The following is a 14757-nucleotide window of genomic DNA, read 5'->3' as shown; positions in this document are numbered from 1 at the left end:
GATACTATACGCCTATAGGCCGGTTATGTTAAGTATGCCTTTATCTGGTAAGTTCATTAGCTTAGTCTCAACCATCATCCATGTTTGACGGCCAGTAGATGATAATACACTGCAAAGAAGCTTCAGAAATCAAAAGGTTCCTTGGCTATGCTGCATCGCATTTTATTTGTCTTGGTTTTCTGCCTGGTGCATTGCATTTAGAGCTGCTTCGCGACGGTTTCTGAAACCTTTCGCTTCATGTGACAGTGTATACGGTTCCAAGTTTCGTCGTTAGCAGAAAAGGCACTTTTTCACCCTTTGCGTAGCAGCCTGGAAATGGAGCTTACGGTGGTTATCATGCATTGTTACCTGATTCTAAATTGACATGCTGATTGAAGGGTAACGTCATATCATATTGCCTTCTGTCAATATCTGCTCACGAAGGCAGGCTTTTTCGTGTCAGTCCTTTTGCGTGATACCTACCTGCCTCTGATAGTACTGCACGCGTCTTTGTTTTCCCAATAACAGAAAGCAATGAGAGCGCCCTACGTGGCTGTTGAAGCTAAACGCAACGTCAGGATCGCTTGGACGAGTCCATTTGATACGCGTGGATGTTGGAGGGGGCTGCCACCGCGTGGTTGACGTCATTCCGGCTGACCGGAAGTGTCGACGCGTGCCACGGAGCCTCGGTTCTCCAATGGGGGCCAACGACGCCGGCAAGAGACAAGACTTCAAATCGGTGTAGAACTTTTTTAATTTTTAGATTACATCAAGAGCATCTCTGTGTGGTGTGCACGGAGTCAGTCTGCACGGTTTGCACGGTAGCAGTTGGGTACCACACAGTGCGGTTCGATCGAGCACAACTTCCAACACCCGCACACGCTGGCTGACAATCTTACAGCTGGCCGGAAGCAGTGCATGCACGTCACCTGTCCCGTGCGACGGTGCTAGTAATCACGTAGCCTATGATGAAACCCGCGCGACCGAGGCGAACGCTGCTTTTGCTGCAAAGTTCATCGACTCCGCCTTGATGATTCCGTCTGACGCGCCCGTGTGTCATTTGGATACTTTTGTGAGCTACACTTCTATGAAGCCGCTGTAAAGGCGCATTTTCACCCTGCTGCCGCTTGCATGGCCTGTGGACTTAGGCACAGACAATATCAGCGTCCGCATCATCGCTGAATGTGCTGATAAACTTGTGTCCCCTTACCAAGATATCATATGCATGAGTTGGATCTGGCGCCTTTCCAGAGGCCTGGAATCTGGCGGGCGACATGCCTATGTTTAAGAAAGGTTGCAAAAAGCTCCACCGAATTGCCGGTCAGTGTACCTGCTTCCTCTCATCGGTAAGATTTTGAAATGCATCCTCTTCAACAAGCACTACTGCCCATGTCACGTCTCGCCACTTCTGTGCGCAAAACAGCATGACTTGACCCTTGGCGATATGGGAGTACAAATGTACAGCATTTGCACCTCCCGCATGCAGCGTAGGAGGCCTTATCGGATAAATAAGAGACGGATGCCGTGTACACTAACCAAATGGCTACTTTCCAAAGCGTTCATCACGCGCTTGTTGTTCATAAACTGAAATATTCCTATCATATGCGGATTTTGCCTTGTACATTAACCAAACGTCCACTTTCTAACGTGTTCATCACGTGCTCGCTGTTCATAAACTGAAACAGTCCTATCATATACTGATTTTGCACTGAGATGAGACGTCTCCAGGGGCGCAGTCTGGATCAAAACCACTGCAACGGCAATGCGTAACTTGTTAAACACGCGCCCAGGTGGCAAGTTGGATACCCCTCGCTCGGGTGGGGGTTAAGTTTTCCTCCCTGAGACCTCGGGAATTAAGAGAACTAGAAACACGAAATTCGCAGGATGTATTTATCTGTACATGAACTCACCTAGGTAAAAGTTTGAGGTTCTTAGGTCATGACCTTCTGGTCAAATAAGGTCAAACGAGGTGAGATTCCAGGCTGGTCTTCAAAGGGTCCCTAAAACCTAGATAAATGTTTCGAACAAAAGATCACGTGCCCGTTTAAGGTCAGTGACCTTGCTTGATCTTTTGAAGGTCATGTTGACCAAAATCATACAGGACTGCTTCGAGCTTTGCATCTTAGTAAACGACAAAGATTACGCTAGGCAATATGTTCCTTGAAACAACATCCCGACCTAGGTCATTTCACGTCAGTGATCTGTTGTGACCTTTAAGAAGTTCATGGAAGGTGTATGATGTGGTTCCTGTTATCAATAAATTTGAAATAAGCACCATTAACTATCCCATACAGCAAGCGCTAGAGTAATAAAAGAGGTTGTTTTAACACAGGTGGTCTCAAAGATGCATGGCTTCGTTGATACTTCGTTGTCGGACCAGATTGAACGATTCCTTAGAAATTGTCTTTGCTGGAAACGTGGCCTGACTTTGACCTGCCATAGGTCAGCGACCTTTCAAGGTACACCTAAGCTTTTGATGTCAGACCATCTGCTATTCAAATATCTACAGCTGCGCAAAAGTTGGCGCGGCTACGCCGCGCCGTTCGGAAACCATTCCGGAAACACCTTCGGAATGGGTCAATTTGACCCCCACCCGAGCACGTGTCAGCCTGCTACTGCCTAACATGAGCGGAGATACATTCGCCGTTTCGAAATGCAGGGCTGCGTTTTGCGTGTGATTGAAACACAAAAGCAAACGTTGTTTGGTACACCCGAATGAACGCACTAGAGTTGTTAGAGCACTGGTATTCATATTCTACGTAATCCTAAAAAATGCTGCACCATCCTGTTGCAATAAGCACTACGCATTCATAAAAAAATACTGCATCAACACTGGGTTAATAGCATTACGTGACACACCGATAATCGCAATTTTCCATCCTATCATTGACAGAATGGCAGAACAGGAAAGGAAAGGAAACAGGCGCCTGGCATGCACCCCTCCCCTTGGGCCCTGAAGAGGCCATAACCTCCGAAGAGGCCAGTATCAACCGAACATACAGAGATCTTTAAAACAAACTACCAACAAACTGAACGCCTTTGGGTCTGCACACGACCATGAATGGCCGCAACGACCTTTAGAGGCCTTTTATCAGACAAAAGCAATGCCGTGCTGATAGAGAGGGCGTTGGTTGCGGGACTATTCATCACACAGAAACCAGTCACATAGGTCTTCACCACTTCATATTTGCTCGGGGACTTTATCCTGCTGTCGGGGGCGCTATACGTTCATCTGCCAAGGCGCTCTAGATCACTCGGGGGCCTTCCATGTTGGTCTTGGATTCTTCCCGTTTGTTCGGAGGGCCCTGTGCTCTGGCTGGGACCCTATATGTTAAACTGCCGGGCACTTACAATCGCTCGGGGGGCCCACCATATTGGTCTTAACTTCCTACTTATCAGATATCCCACGCTTATGACGGGGCCCTACATGTTAAGCTGATGGGGCACTCACGATCAATACGGGGCCTTCCACATTGGTTTTAGGCCTCGTCTCCTGAGTCAGGGAGGTTTTCTTTTTGTCGTGATCCCCACAGTGTGCTTGAGAGTGCCAGCACTTCCCTCAATCCTGTGGTTCCGCTTGCTTCGTGTATACAGGTCTGACTGAAACATGTTATGCACCAGAGTCCGAGATCTATATGATCCCGATGTTTTAGGGAGTCTTAGTCGCAGCGGCCATTTATTTCTCGATTATTTTTTGCGCTTAATGTCTGAGATGAACACACGCACCGCCGACGTAGCAAACTTAATTTCGCTGAATTGTTGAATTTATTACTTTCATTATACATGTGCATCTATTTTTCAACGCGGCACGAATGCCAGCATATTTTGCTCTTTTTCATCACAGTCAAAGCAGAAACGCTGTATAAGTCAGCAGTCGCTAGCCGATCCTACCATGGACTAGCTGGCTGGCCGACCGGGCCCGGCTGACCGCAGCCAGCCTTGACATCAAGTGTCGCGTTTGGGTGTGATGGTGCTTAGCAGTCAAGTTGGACCCATTCTATACATTCTTCTCCGGCAGACGTATCTCCAAAATAGCAGTGTCCAACACGATCTGAAGAAAATAAACGCTCTGCATGTGTGTGCATGTGTTTTACGCCTATTTTTCTAGGCTTCCTGTATGCAAAATAGCAAACTGAAGATATAAAATGTAATATTCGAAACCATAACATTTGTTAAACGGGGCATCGACCTCCAGGAGGCTCCGCATTGTTGTGCGGCTACCCTTTGCCGGAACCCTGGATCCATCAATGCATTGGTACCTCCCTAAGTTGAAATGCATGCATTGTCAGCGATGCCTAAGCGCAGCCATTTTCTCTTTTCTTTGCGAATTTCCTCTCTTTTAAAGGCTGACGTGCGCCGCGAGAAAGGCGGTTATTCAGAGAACCACACGGCGCGTAAACGCCTTCTCCTCCGCTGTTTAGCGCAGGTGGCCTGTCTAACCTGCCGCACTCGTCAGCCCTAGGCGGGTGCGCCGGCTGTGATTAAAGATCGCCGCGCCGAGCCTGCATCACGTGAGGTACGACAAAAAGGCGAGGCGGGCGAGGCTACACATCCCCGCGGACAAAAACGAAACCCGTGGCAGGAAGCACCGGAGCCGTGCGGACCCATTTCCACTCGTGCGTTAGGTGAAGCATTGGCAGACACCTCTCGAACTACTTGGCTCCAAGTTAAAGCCTCGTAACAAAACAAAAAAAACACCGAAAAAACATATCATGTGGTGTGATTGTGCGGGGCGTGCGCCCTCGCCCTCGTTCTCTTCCTAGCTCTACATCTGACTGGGTGCCGGGTGGCGTCAAGTGACCGCGGGTCTCCCGATTCGCCGGGGGTAAAAGTTCGGCCTCTGAGGCGGCGGCAGGGACCCAACGCTTGCAGGCGCCAGTTATTTTTTGGACGGATGGGGCAAATACACGTTCTCTTACATATCAATCGAAGCCAACCATTTTAAATTCGGCTCAGGGATCAGGTGAACCAGTGGTCCTTCAGTTCAGGTCACCGTTAGGGCATGACAGGGCGGCGGTAGTGTGGTGGTTAAGCTGCGTTTCTGGCAGACAAGAATTATAGGGTTCGATTCCCTGCGGTGCTCGTCCTTTCTGTCAGGGCGAGAGGCAGACAACGTCATATAGTCTGAGCAGTTGAGTGCATCGTGGAGCACCAATGACGACGACAGCAACATGGAAGCATGATAGACGTGTACATGGATCGCAAGAAAGCATTGTGTATTAAATATATATATATATATATATATATATATATATATATATATATATATATATATATATATATATATATATATATATACTATATATATATATATATATATATATAATATATATATATATATATATATATATATATATCTATATATATATATATATATATATATATATATATATATATATATATATATATATTATATATATATATATATAATATATATATATATATATATATATATATATATTAATATATATACCTATATATATAATATATATCTATGTTCTCTCTCTCTTCTCTTCTCTCTTCTCTCCTTCTCTCTCCCTTCTCTCTCTCTCTTCTCTCTCTCTCTCTCTCCTCTTCTCTCTCTCCCTCTCTCTCCTCCTTCTCTCTCTCCTCTCTCCCTCTCTTCTCTCTCCCTTCCTCTCTCTCTCTTCTCTCTCTCTCTCTCTCTCTTCCTCTCGGCTCTCTCTCTCTCTCTCTTCTCTCTCTTCTCTTCCTCTCTCTCCCTTCTCTCTCCTATCTCTCTCCTCTCCTTCTCCTCTCTCTCTCTCTCTCTCCTCTCTCTCTCTTCGTACTCTCTCCTTCTCTTTTCTCTCCTCTCTCTCTCTCCTCTTCTTCTCTTCTCTCTCCTCTCTTCTCTCCTCCTCTCTCCTCTTCCTCCTCTCTCTCCTCTTCTCTCTCCTCGCTCTCTCTCTTTCTCCTCTCTCTCTCTCTCTCTCTCTCTCTCTCTCTCTCTCTCTCTCTCTCTCTCTCTCTCTCTCTCTCTCTCTCTCTCTCTCTCTCTCTCCTCTCTTCTCTCTCTCTCTCTCTCTCTCTCTCTCTCTCTCTCTCTCTCTCTCTCTCTCTCTCTCTCTCTCTCTCTCTCTCCTCTCTCTCTCTCTCTCTCTCTCTCTCTCTCTCTCTCTCTCTCTCTCTCTCTCTCTCTCTCTCTCTCTCTCTCTCTCTCTCTCTCTCTCTCCTCTCTCTCTCTCTCTCTCTCTCTCCTCTCTCTCTCTCTCTCTCTCTCTCTCTCTCTCTCTCTCTCTCTCTCTCTCTCTCTCTCTCTCTCTCTCTCTCTCTCTCTCTCTCCTCTCTCTCTCTCTCTCTCTCTCTCTCTCTCTCTCTCTCTCTCTCTCTCTCTCTCTCTCTCTCTCTCTCTCTCTCTCTCTCTCTCTCTCTTCTCTCTCTCTCTCTCTCTCTCTCTCTCTCTCTCTCTCTCTCTCTCTCTCTCTCTCTCTCTCTCTCTCTCTCTCCTCTCTCTCTCTCTCTCTCTCTCTCTCTCTCTCTCTCTCTCTCTCTCTCTCTAGCATATTTGAGTTTGACTTTTTTAAATGCACAGCTAATTCTCCGACTTATTTCCCATCATCGTAAAAAAGTGTTCAGAACGGCTCCTTTCTTATTTGGTAGCGTTTCGCTGGTCTTGCCAACATCATCCGACAACCTAGCCATGACCTGCTCATAACAACAAAATGCAAAACATCCGTGGTCGAGTTGGCCTGAATTACATTGGTGCATTTCTTCTCCATTTCTGCAAGAGAAATATGTATGCGCAATTTTCTCAAGAGAAATGCGGAAATGTGATGCACCTGGATGTGGGCGCACTTCATAAACTTTCTTGCACGTACCCCAGCTTGCTTTAAATTATTTGTTCTACATCACTGAGACTAAAAAATTACCTTGCCGATGTTTCGCATCTATTAGTTGGGCTCACATTTCAAAATCATCACGTATTACGTGTGGGTGGCTGGAACCCAACCTGGGGGTTGGGGCCTAAAGCCACATGCTCTCGACTCAATAGAAGCTATGGTCCAGACAGCGTAACTGCATGGGGCGGCCCTGTACCACCTCCGACTACCTGTCGCGAACCACATTGGCATCGAATCGCTTGGACTTGGCGCGCGATCGCACCAGCAGTACGTCATACACGAGCGCGACGGGCACGGCGACGCCCGGAAAGCGCCACAGGCCCGCTTCCGACTGCGGTGCACTCCACACCAGCCCGAAGCCAAGCCGCTCGAGCTGCTGCAGCGCCGCCCACAGGTCACGGTAGAAGCCCAGCTGTTGCTCGGGATCGCGGCGCAGGTGCACGGCCAGTGCCAGCTGCTCGGCGCGGTCGAGCACGAACACTCGCCGGTGGCGAGGCTTCGGGTCGACCAGCTGGTCGAGCAGCATGTCGGTCTCAAGACCGGCCAGGTCGGCCAGCAGCAGGTGCAGCTTGCGGCGGCGGTGGCCGAGGGCGGCGAGCACGCCGTCCAGTGTCAGCACCTGGCCGCCGTCCGGAGCCCAGTGCCGGTCCCGGCCTACGCCGAGCGCGTGGAAGCGCACGCTGGGCGCCGCTGCTGCCGCCGCCGGACGGTGGTCGAGCACGTGGACGCGGCACGGCTGCGGTGCTAGCGCGCGCGCCAGTGCGTTGCCCGGGACGACGCCGAACGCGTACGCCAGGCAGTCGGGCGCCGGGCCGGCCAGACCGAGCGGGGCGTCCAGGCAGAAGCGCAGACCGCTGCCGCTGCCGCCGCCCAAGTCGACGAGGCGTCGGCAGCGAGTCGACGGCGACTGCAGCCAGCCGAACACGCGCCGAAACACGGCCAGGTCGGCGGCGTCGAACTGCTGCTCAGACCAGGCGGAGGCGTCCGGCACCGTCAGCGCAGCCCCGCCGCCGCCAGTCACGTGGTTCGGCGCGCTGGCGGCGTCCGGTCGGGGGTCGACCTCTGGACGGGGAGCAGGCAGCGTGAACAGCTCCCACGGGATGGGTTCGTCGTCCACCAGGCATTCACCCGCGCCGTCTGGCGATACTAGCGGGTCCAAGACGTGAGCTTCGTCCCTGGAATAAAACAACGTTGATAATGCGGCATAAAGCGTACCGCCCGTCCGCATCGCACCGACAGCTGGCCTAAGATTTGCGTGTACGAGAGAAAACTATTCTTGGACAATCTGCCTTATAAGTAAAAGAAGACTGTCATACATACACATTGAAATCCATTTGGTCGTATGTATCTTGTACTCGCGGGGAATTCTTACAGTTCGAGAAATAAAAAAGCTTGTGCACTGGTCTACGAGTACACATTTCATCAGCGGTTGATCGTGATCACGTAGTTTGTCCTGAAAGAAACAAAACCTGTTTTGAGAACCGACAAAATAACCGTCAGAACACCCGCATCCTGGGAAAATAAGGCGCCAGAATTTCGCGAGCCAGTGACCACCACTCCACCTGCCCTTGCAGCGGAGCTGAGCGGCGCTCACCTGGACGGGGTGTGCGGGACGTGGCCCGTGAGCAGCACGTGACAGGTCAGGCCGCAGAGCAGGCCCGCCAGCAGCGTGCCACGGCGTCGCCGAAGCGCGCGCAGCCCGGCGACCAGCATGGCGAGGACGGCGAGGTGCAGCGCAGCACGCCGCGGCCGAGCCGAGCCCTCCGCTGGCTGGCTGCCGCGATGGACCGGCCGCTACTGACGGCGGCCTCCTGACCGGGGGAGCAGGGCGCCCGCACACCTGACCCACATCCGCTGCTGGAAGCGCCTAGTGAGCCCTAGATGCGATGAGACAGTACAACTGCAAACTGCAATTGAATGCGGGGGGGAGGGGTAGCTGAGGGTGGGGGAAGGGCTGTGCTCAGAACTGAGTAAACTGGCACGACGGCTTCTGATTTTATAATCAGCATGTAATAGCTTTTTGCGGGTTAAGGGTCGTTTGCCAGCGTAGTAGATCGTAGCATTGTAGTTTCATTGCACTGAAATCAAGTAAAGGTATCTGATCCCCCACATTTGCAGCAGACGTTTATCGTCCATGCTCCCAGTGGACGGGCAAGCAAATAAGCACCTCGGAAGTCCCACTAGCAAATTCCTGTTTCAAATAAATGTAAACTTTGCGGATAAAAAGTGAAGAAAAAACTTGCGTCTGTTCAGCGGCTTAAACTTTAACGAGCAAGCCCACAGCGAGTCTCGACCATTTCTCCGGTAATTGGCAGCCTGAGTGTGCTTACGCAAGTTCACATGGACTAAGGGATAATGTCGTTCTCATTTCGAGCCTACGGGTGTACGTGCTCTACAACAGTTTGAACTCCGTCCCAGAAGACGAAATTGTGTGAGTGGATAATAAACGGTGTTTTAAGGGTCATTTCAGTTATGCGTGAGCCCATTAGGCTCCACAAGGAGAAGAAAAGGAGTGGCTGACTGGCAGCCGGGACTGCTCTCCAAAAATGTGAGATCTATGATTTGTCTCAGATCATAGTCTATGCGCCCCGAGCAATGGGGCCCAGTTTGGTGTACCCATCCTCCCGCCCCTCCCCCTCCCCCCGATACACGCGTGCCTCTAGCTGGCATACCCCAAACTGGAATGCCACGGCTTTGTGCCGCTTGATTTTTAGTTGGGCTGCTTGATAACGATTTTGCAAACATTGCAAACGCGTGCAGACCAGAGACTTGTTGGAGGTCTATCTTATGTTTCAACAAACAAAAGGCATGCAAATACTTGGTTTACACTTAAAGGGCTTTTCACCCTTTGAACAACGACCTGACATATGCTTCCGTTTATTTCCCCCTCCCCTCCCCCCCCCCCGCCACCAACACTTTTGACGTTCCCAGCCGACTCCTCACTATTGTCATAACGAAGCTGAACACAGTTACCGCGATGGCGGCGACCGATGTGACGTCTCCAGAGCTCGCACGAGGCGGTCGTCGATACGAACAGGAATGATGCTTACATGCCGGGTTCTTTTAGCCTGCCAATAATTCGCATCGGTACTATGTGAAATGCAAGACCTAATTTGGGGTCATATCCCTTCCCCATGCAAGCAGAACGCTTGCGCTCTACCGATTCAAGAGAATGTGTTGGTCACCAGCGCAGAGTGATACGGTGGGTGTTACGGGTGTCATGTTTCTAACATAACAATGTAAAGCAATTTGCAAATAGATTGGTTATGTAAATGTGTTAAAGCGTGGTATGTCCGAAATCCATACAGCAAGATCATGACATTTTTTCGGGCACGCTTGGTTGTGGCATTAGCTTTAGTTTGCAAACAAAGATTATCTTGAGGTAGAATTCCTGAAGCAAAAGCTGCAACTCGAAGCTTAATATCAACGAGCTGGGCTACAAGACGAAAACAAAGCGCCAGCGAGATGAATCCTGAGATAGAAGCGAGTTAATGTCAATGCTGACGCGACCATGTGGTGCCTGGTGGCTGTACTGCCAGAAAAGATACTGCTTCTCACCAAAATGAAGCTAAGTTCGGCGCTATTGTTGTCGATATGCGGGCTGGGAGCGTGTCGACAGCTGCGGTCATTTTGCGCCGAAAAATGGATGTGTGGGAGTACTTTGTGTTATATAAGATACAGTCGATCCTGTGGTTTTTTTTCTAAGTCATGTCCAAAGAGCACAAGCTGTGCAAAATGAACGGTCGCAGCCCGCACAGTGTGAAGCATCTCGCACGTGAGCTGTGAGTCCCTGTGAGCTCAGTACACTAGGGTGCCTCCAGGTAATCGTACAGCGTCCGAATATACCTTAAAGGTGAATCATTAATCGTGAAGTCAGTGTCGTTAAGAAATGCAGGGACCGCTCTTATGTTAATAGTGAGGCCCTCGCCCACGAGTGGACGCAAAGAAAATATGCATTGCATATGGCGACCAAAGTGACAATAATCCTCGGTGACAAAGTGTGGGCACTTCACGAGGACGTGAACGACGGACAGCGCATGATCACAGCGACAGTATGCCCGTGTTTGCTTTGCTCAGATGAGAAAACCACGCATTCCGCATGCGTGGCCTATGCGGATGCGGCAGAGGCTGATGTCCCTCCCCCCCCCCCCCTTCTACCGTCATCACTCGCCTAGGTTTGATTTGATAGCACTATGCTTGCTCGTGCATTTCCATGCTCGCCAGTTCTCTTCCGATGCCATGTATTCTGCCAATCCGTCTTGAAGCGAGCGAGCAGCGCCTGGCCGAAGTCAGAGGAAGGCGCTCGGAAAGAGCGAGAGTGAGTTCCGACTGCGCCGTCTTTTGCCGCGGTGTCCGCCCCCTTGTTCCCAGTAATGCCGGTGTGTCCAGGTAACCAATCAAAGACAATGCGCTTCCCGACCGGTTCGAGAGATGCAATTAGTCACGTGATTTGGTCAACTAGGACGTGATCTGTTTTCAAGCAGTGGATGGCTAGAATACTCAAGGAGTCCCAAAGTATAAGAAACCGCCGCGCTCGTTTCTTCTCCGCAGAGGCCAATGCCTCCTTGATTGCAAACAGTTCAGCGGTAAAAAACGAACATGAAGGAGGTAATGTAAAACCTTTCATCCAGCCGCAACGCACCGCAGCACATCCTGCGTCTGCCCTATGACTTGAACCATCCGCGTATATGCTAAGTTCGGTGTCTTCTAAGCCCCATGGTCAGCGCTGCTCTGATGTAAAGTTTATCGCAAACCTGGGCCTGTTCCTCCTGGGCGCACTTGCCTAGCGCGACATGTAGCCCCGGCTTGGATTTCTGTGTCGAAGATTTATGGGGAAAATCCAGATCCATACCCACGTGATTTCAGCTTAGAGGACTTTCGAACCGTTGGTTAATCCGGCAGATGTCTAAGAGGACTTGAGAACCGCTGGGTAAGCCCAGGATGCCATAGAGAACTTCAGAGTCGTTGGATAAGTCCAGTATATCAAAGAGGGCATAAAAGCCGTTGGATAAAATAATGGATACCAAAGAGAACTTAAAGCCCGTTGGATAAACCCAGGAGACCATACAGGACTCGAGATCCGTTGGGCAAGCCCAGAACACCATAGACGACTTGAGATCCCTAGGGTAAGTCCAGGATGCCTTTCCAGAACTTGAGAGCCCTTGCGTAAGCCCAGGATACCATAGAGGTTTGAGAGCCGTTGGGTAAGTCCAGGACACCTTGACAGAACTTGAGAGCCATCGGGTAAGTCCTTGGATACCATAGAAAACTTTAGATCTGTTGGGTGAGTCCAGGATACCTTAGAAGAACTTCAAAGCCCTTGGGTAAGTCTAGGACACCATAGAGGAGTGGAGAGCCGTTGGGTAAGTCAAGGATACCCATTCGGAATGTTGGATAAGTCCATGGAAACCCATATAGAATGGCCAATGGGTTGGGCAGGTTACATCTTAAGGGAAACTTACGGGCATTGGCAAGACGTGTACGAAATGTCAGGGACATAGTTAAAGAAAGATTGCACAATGTTAGTGCCTCCGCTTCTTTAGGCATGAATGTCTCCATTTACACTACGCATGCAAATGGGCCATCCATGCTAAGTCGACCAACGTAGGGTCACTTTTCACACCCGACCATCTGGGATGTCAACAAAATTTGGTTGTCAAGTTTTCTCTGGCTCTGAATATACTTCCGGGGAAATTAGAGCGATGCGACTAACAACTTTTAGGTGACAGACGTTTTCTCATGTTTCACATTTTAAAAGGTATCTTTAGAGCGAGCGGTATTTACCAAAAGGCTCACCACAGATCCAAAATTCAACAACGGAGCGATATATCTTAAACATGAATATCTCTGACGTAACCACATGCTAGGAAAATAGAAGATATGCTTATGTTAATCACAGGCATAGCTTTTCAACATCCATTGTATAAACTTTACCATCTATATTTTAAAACAAGAAGTTGGGTTATGTACTTTTAGCATTAATTTTGGCTTGCAATTTTATCTACACCCTCGAAGTCACGAAAAACGTGGTGGGCGTTTTCCTACCGACTCATAAAGTGATGCACGAAATCGGTACTTCGGCGCTGCGGTCGGCTGACGTTTCCCCAAACTGCCCCCTTCCCTAGCGTCGGGTGTCTGGTGCGGCGCCGTGCAGGGGGGGGGGGGAGAGGCAGTTGCTGGTAGGCGGCCGGCAGGGATGCGATAACGCGTGGGCGCCCTGACCAGATTACTTACAATGCGCGCGACCATCGGAGTCGGGCGTGCATGGCAACATTAATAAAGCGATCCGGTGGTCGTATGTACAGATACGCTATTGCAATACACTTTCTAATCGTGTAGTACAAACCAGCTGAAGAGCATTTGGGTGCCGTCCTGGCACAAAAGTCAGGTGTCAGTAAAAATGTGGTATAAGTGATATACCCATATCATCAGCAAGACCTACAAGTGCCATATCAGAAAGCCGCAGTAGTGAAGACGTGCGCCAATCTATTTAACAAGGAGCGCCGAAGGGCAGGGAATCACGTTAACGATGAGCTCCAGCTGCATTCATCCAGAAACACGATCCGCACGGCACCTTGAAAGCCAAGGTAGCTCAACGCACGTGCTGCGAGAATCAAACTTCCGGAAAATTTCCTCAGTCTGGGCAGCCCGTAATGATATCGCCAGATTTCAACCAGCCATAGACACGCTTGTCACAGCCAGCGCGCGCCACGACAAAGGAAAGCAATACCAGCGCTGTCCACGCCCTGGTGCTCGCCCCAGAGACGCTGAAGAGGTGCCGATGGTGCTCCAAGCAGTATCAGCACCACTTCACCAAGCACATGGTCAGCCATATTCTTATTCGAGCAAAGCTCAGAGACGGCGATAGCAGTAGAGCAGCTTATTGCCATTGTAGCAAATATCGGAGAGACGTCGGTGAATAAAAGCTAATTAATGTTTCATTTCGTATGGGTAGCCGGCCGCATCGCGCAACAAAACTATCTTTGTTGATGCTTTAACACTCGCCCGGGTGGCCGGCTAGATAATACCCTTCGCTCGGGTTGGGGAGGTCAATTTGACCCCACTGAGATCTCGAGAACAAAACAAGAGAGAGACGCCAAACGTACAAGGTGGCTTGACCTGCACGTGAACTCACTTAAGTCAAAGTTTGAGCTTCCTAGGTCATGACTTTTATGTCAAATAAGGTCAAACAAGGTCAAATTTCAGGTTGGTCTCTAGAGTGCGCCCAGAACCTAGGCAACTGTTTCTAAGCAAAAGGTCACAAGCCCCTTTCAGAGCCGTGACTCTGTTTGACCTTTTGAAGGTCATGGTGACCAAGATCATACAAGACTGCCCTGAGTTTTGCACTTGAATAAGCGACAAAGATTACGCCACGCAATATGTTACTAAAACAAAATGTGGACCCGGGCCATCTTAGGCCAACTACCTGCTCTGACCGCTAAGAGGTCAATGGATGACGTATAATGTGGTTCCTGCTGTCAGTAAATTCGGAATGAGCACCACAAATCGTCCCATATAGCAAGCCCTAGAGTAATAAATCAGGTTGGCTTTGACCTTTGTCTGACCTTCATACCTGTCCTTAGGTCAACGTAATTTGTATATTTAATATTTGTGGTGCCTAAGAGAGCATCTCAGAGATGTATGGCGTCGTCAAACTCCGTTATTGGATCAGATTGGACGATTCCCTAGAAATTGCCTTCGCTGAAACCATGGCAGACTTTGACCTGCAATAGGTCTACGACCTTACAAGGTACATATACATTTGTTACGTCAAATGATCCGCTATTTAATTGTCTACAGCTATACAAAATTTGGCGTGGCCAAGCCGCGCTGTTCAGAAACCATTCTGGAAAAACCTTCGGGGGTCAGTTTGACCCCCACCTGAACGCGTGTTAAGTATCTAACAAGGAGCTCTTTGGTGCCTTCTCTCAATGAC

The sequence above is a fragment of the Pollicipes pollicipes genome, unplaced genomic scaffold (assembly GCF_011947565.3).
Source record: "Pollicipes pollicipes isolate AB1234 unplaced genomic scaffold, Ppol_2.1 Scaffold_7231;HRSCAF=8579_pilon_pilon_pilon, whole genome shotgun sequence".
In the NCBI taxonomy this organism is placed as follows: domain Eukaryota; kingdom Metazoa; phylum Arthropoda; class Thecostraca; order Pollicipedomorpha; family Pollicipedidae; genus Pollicipes; species Pollicipes pollicipes.
Note: the sequence above shows the minus strand (reverse complement) of the source record.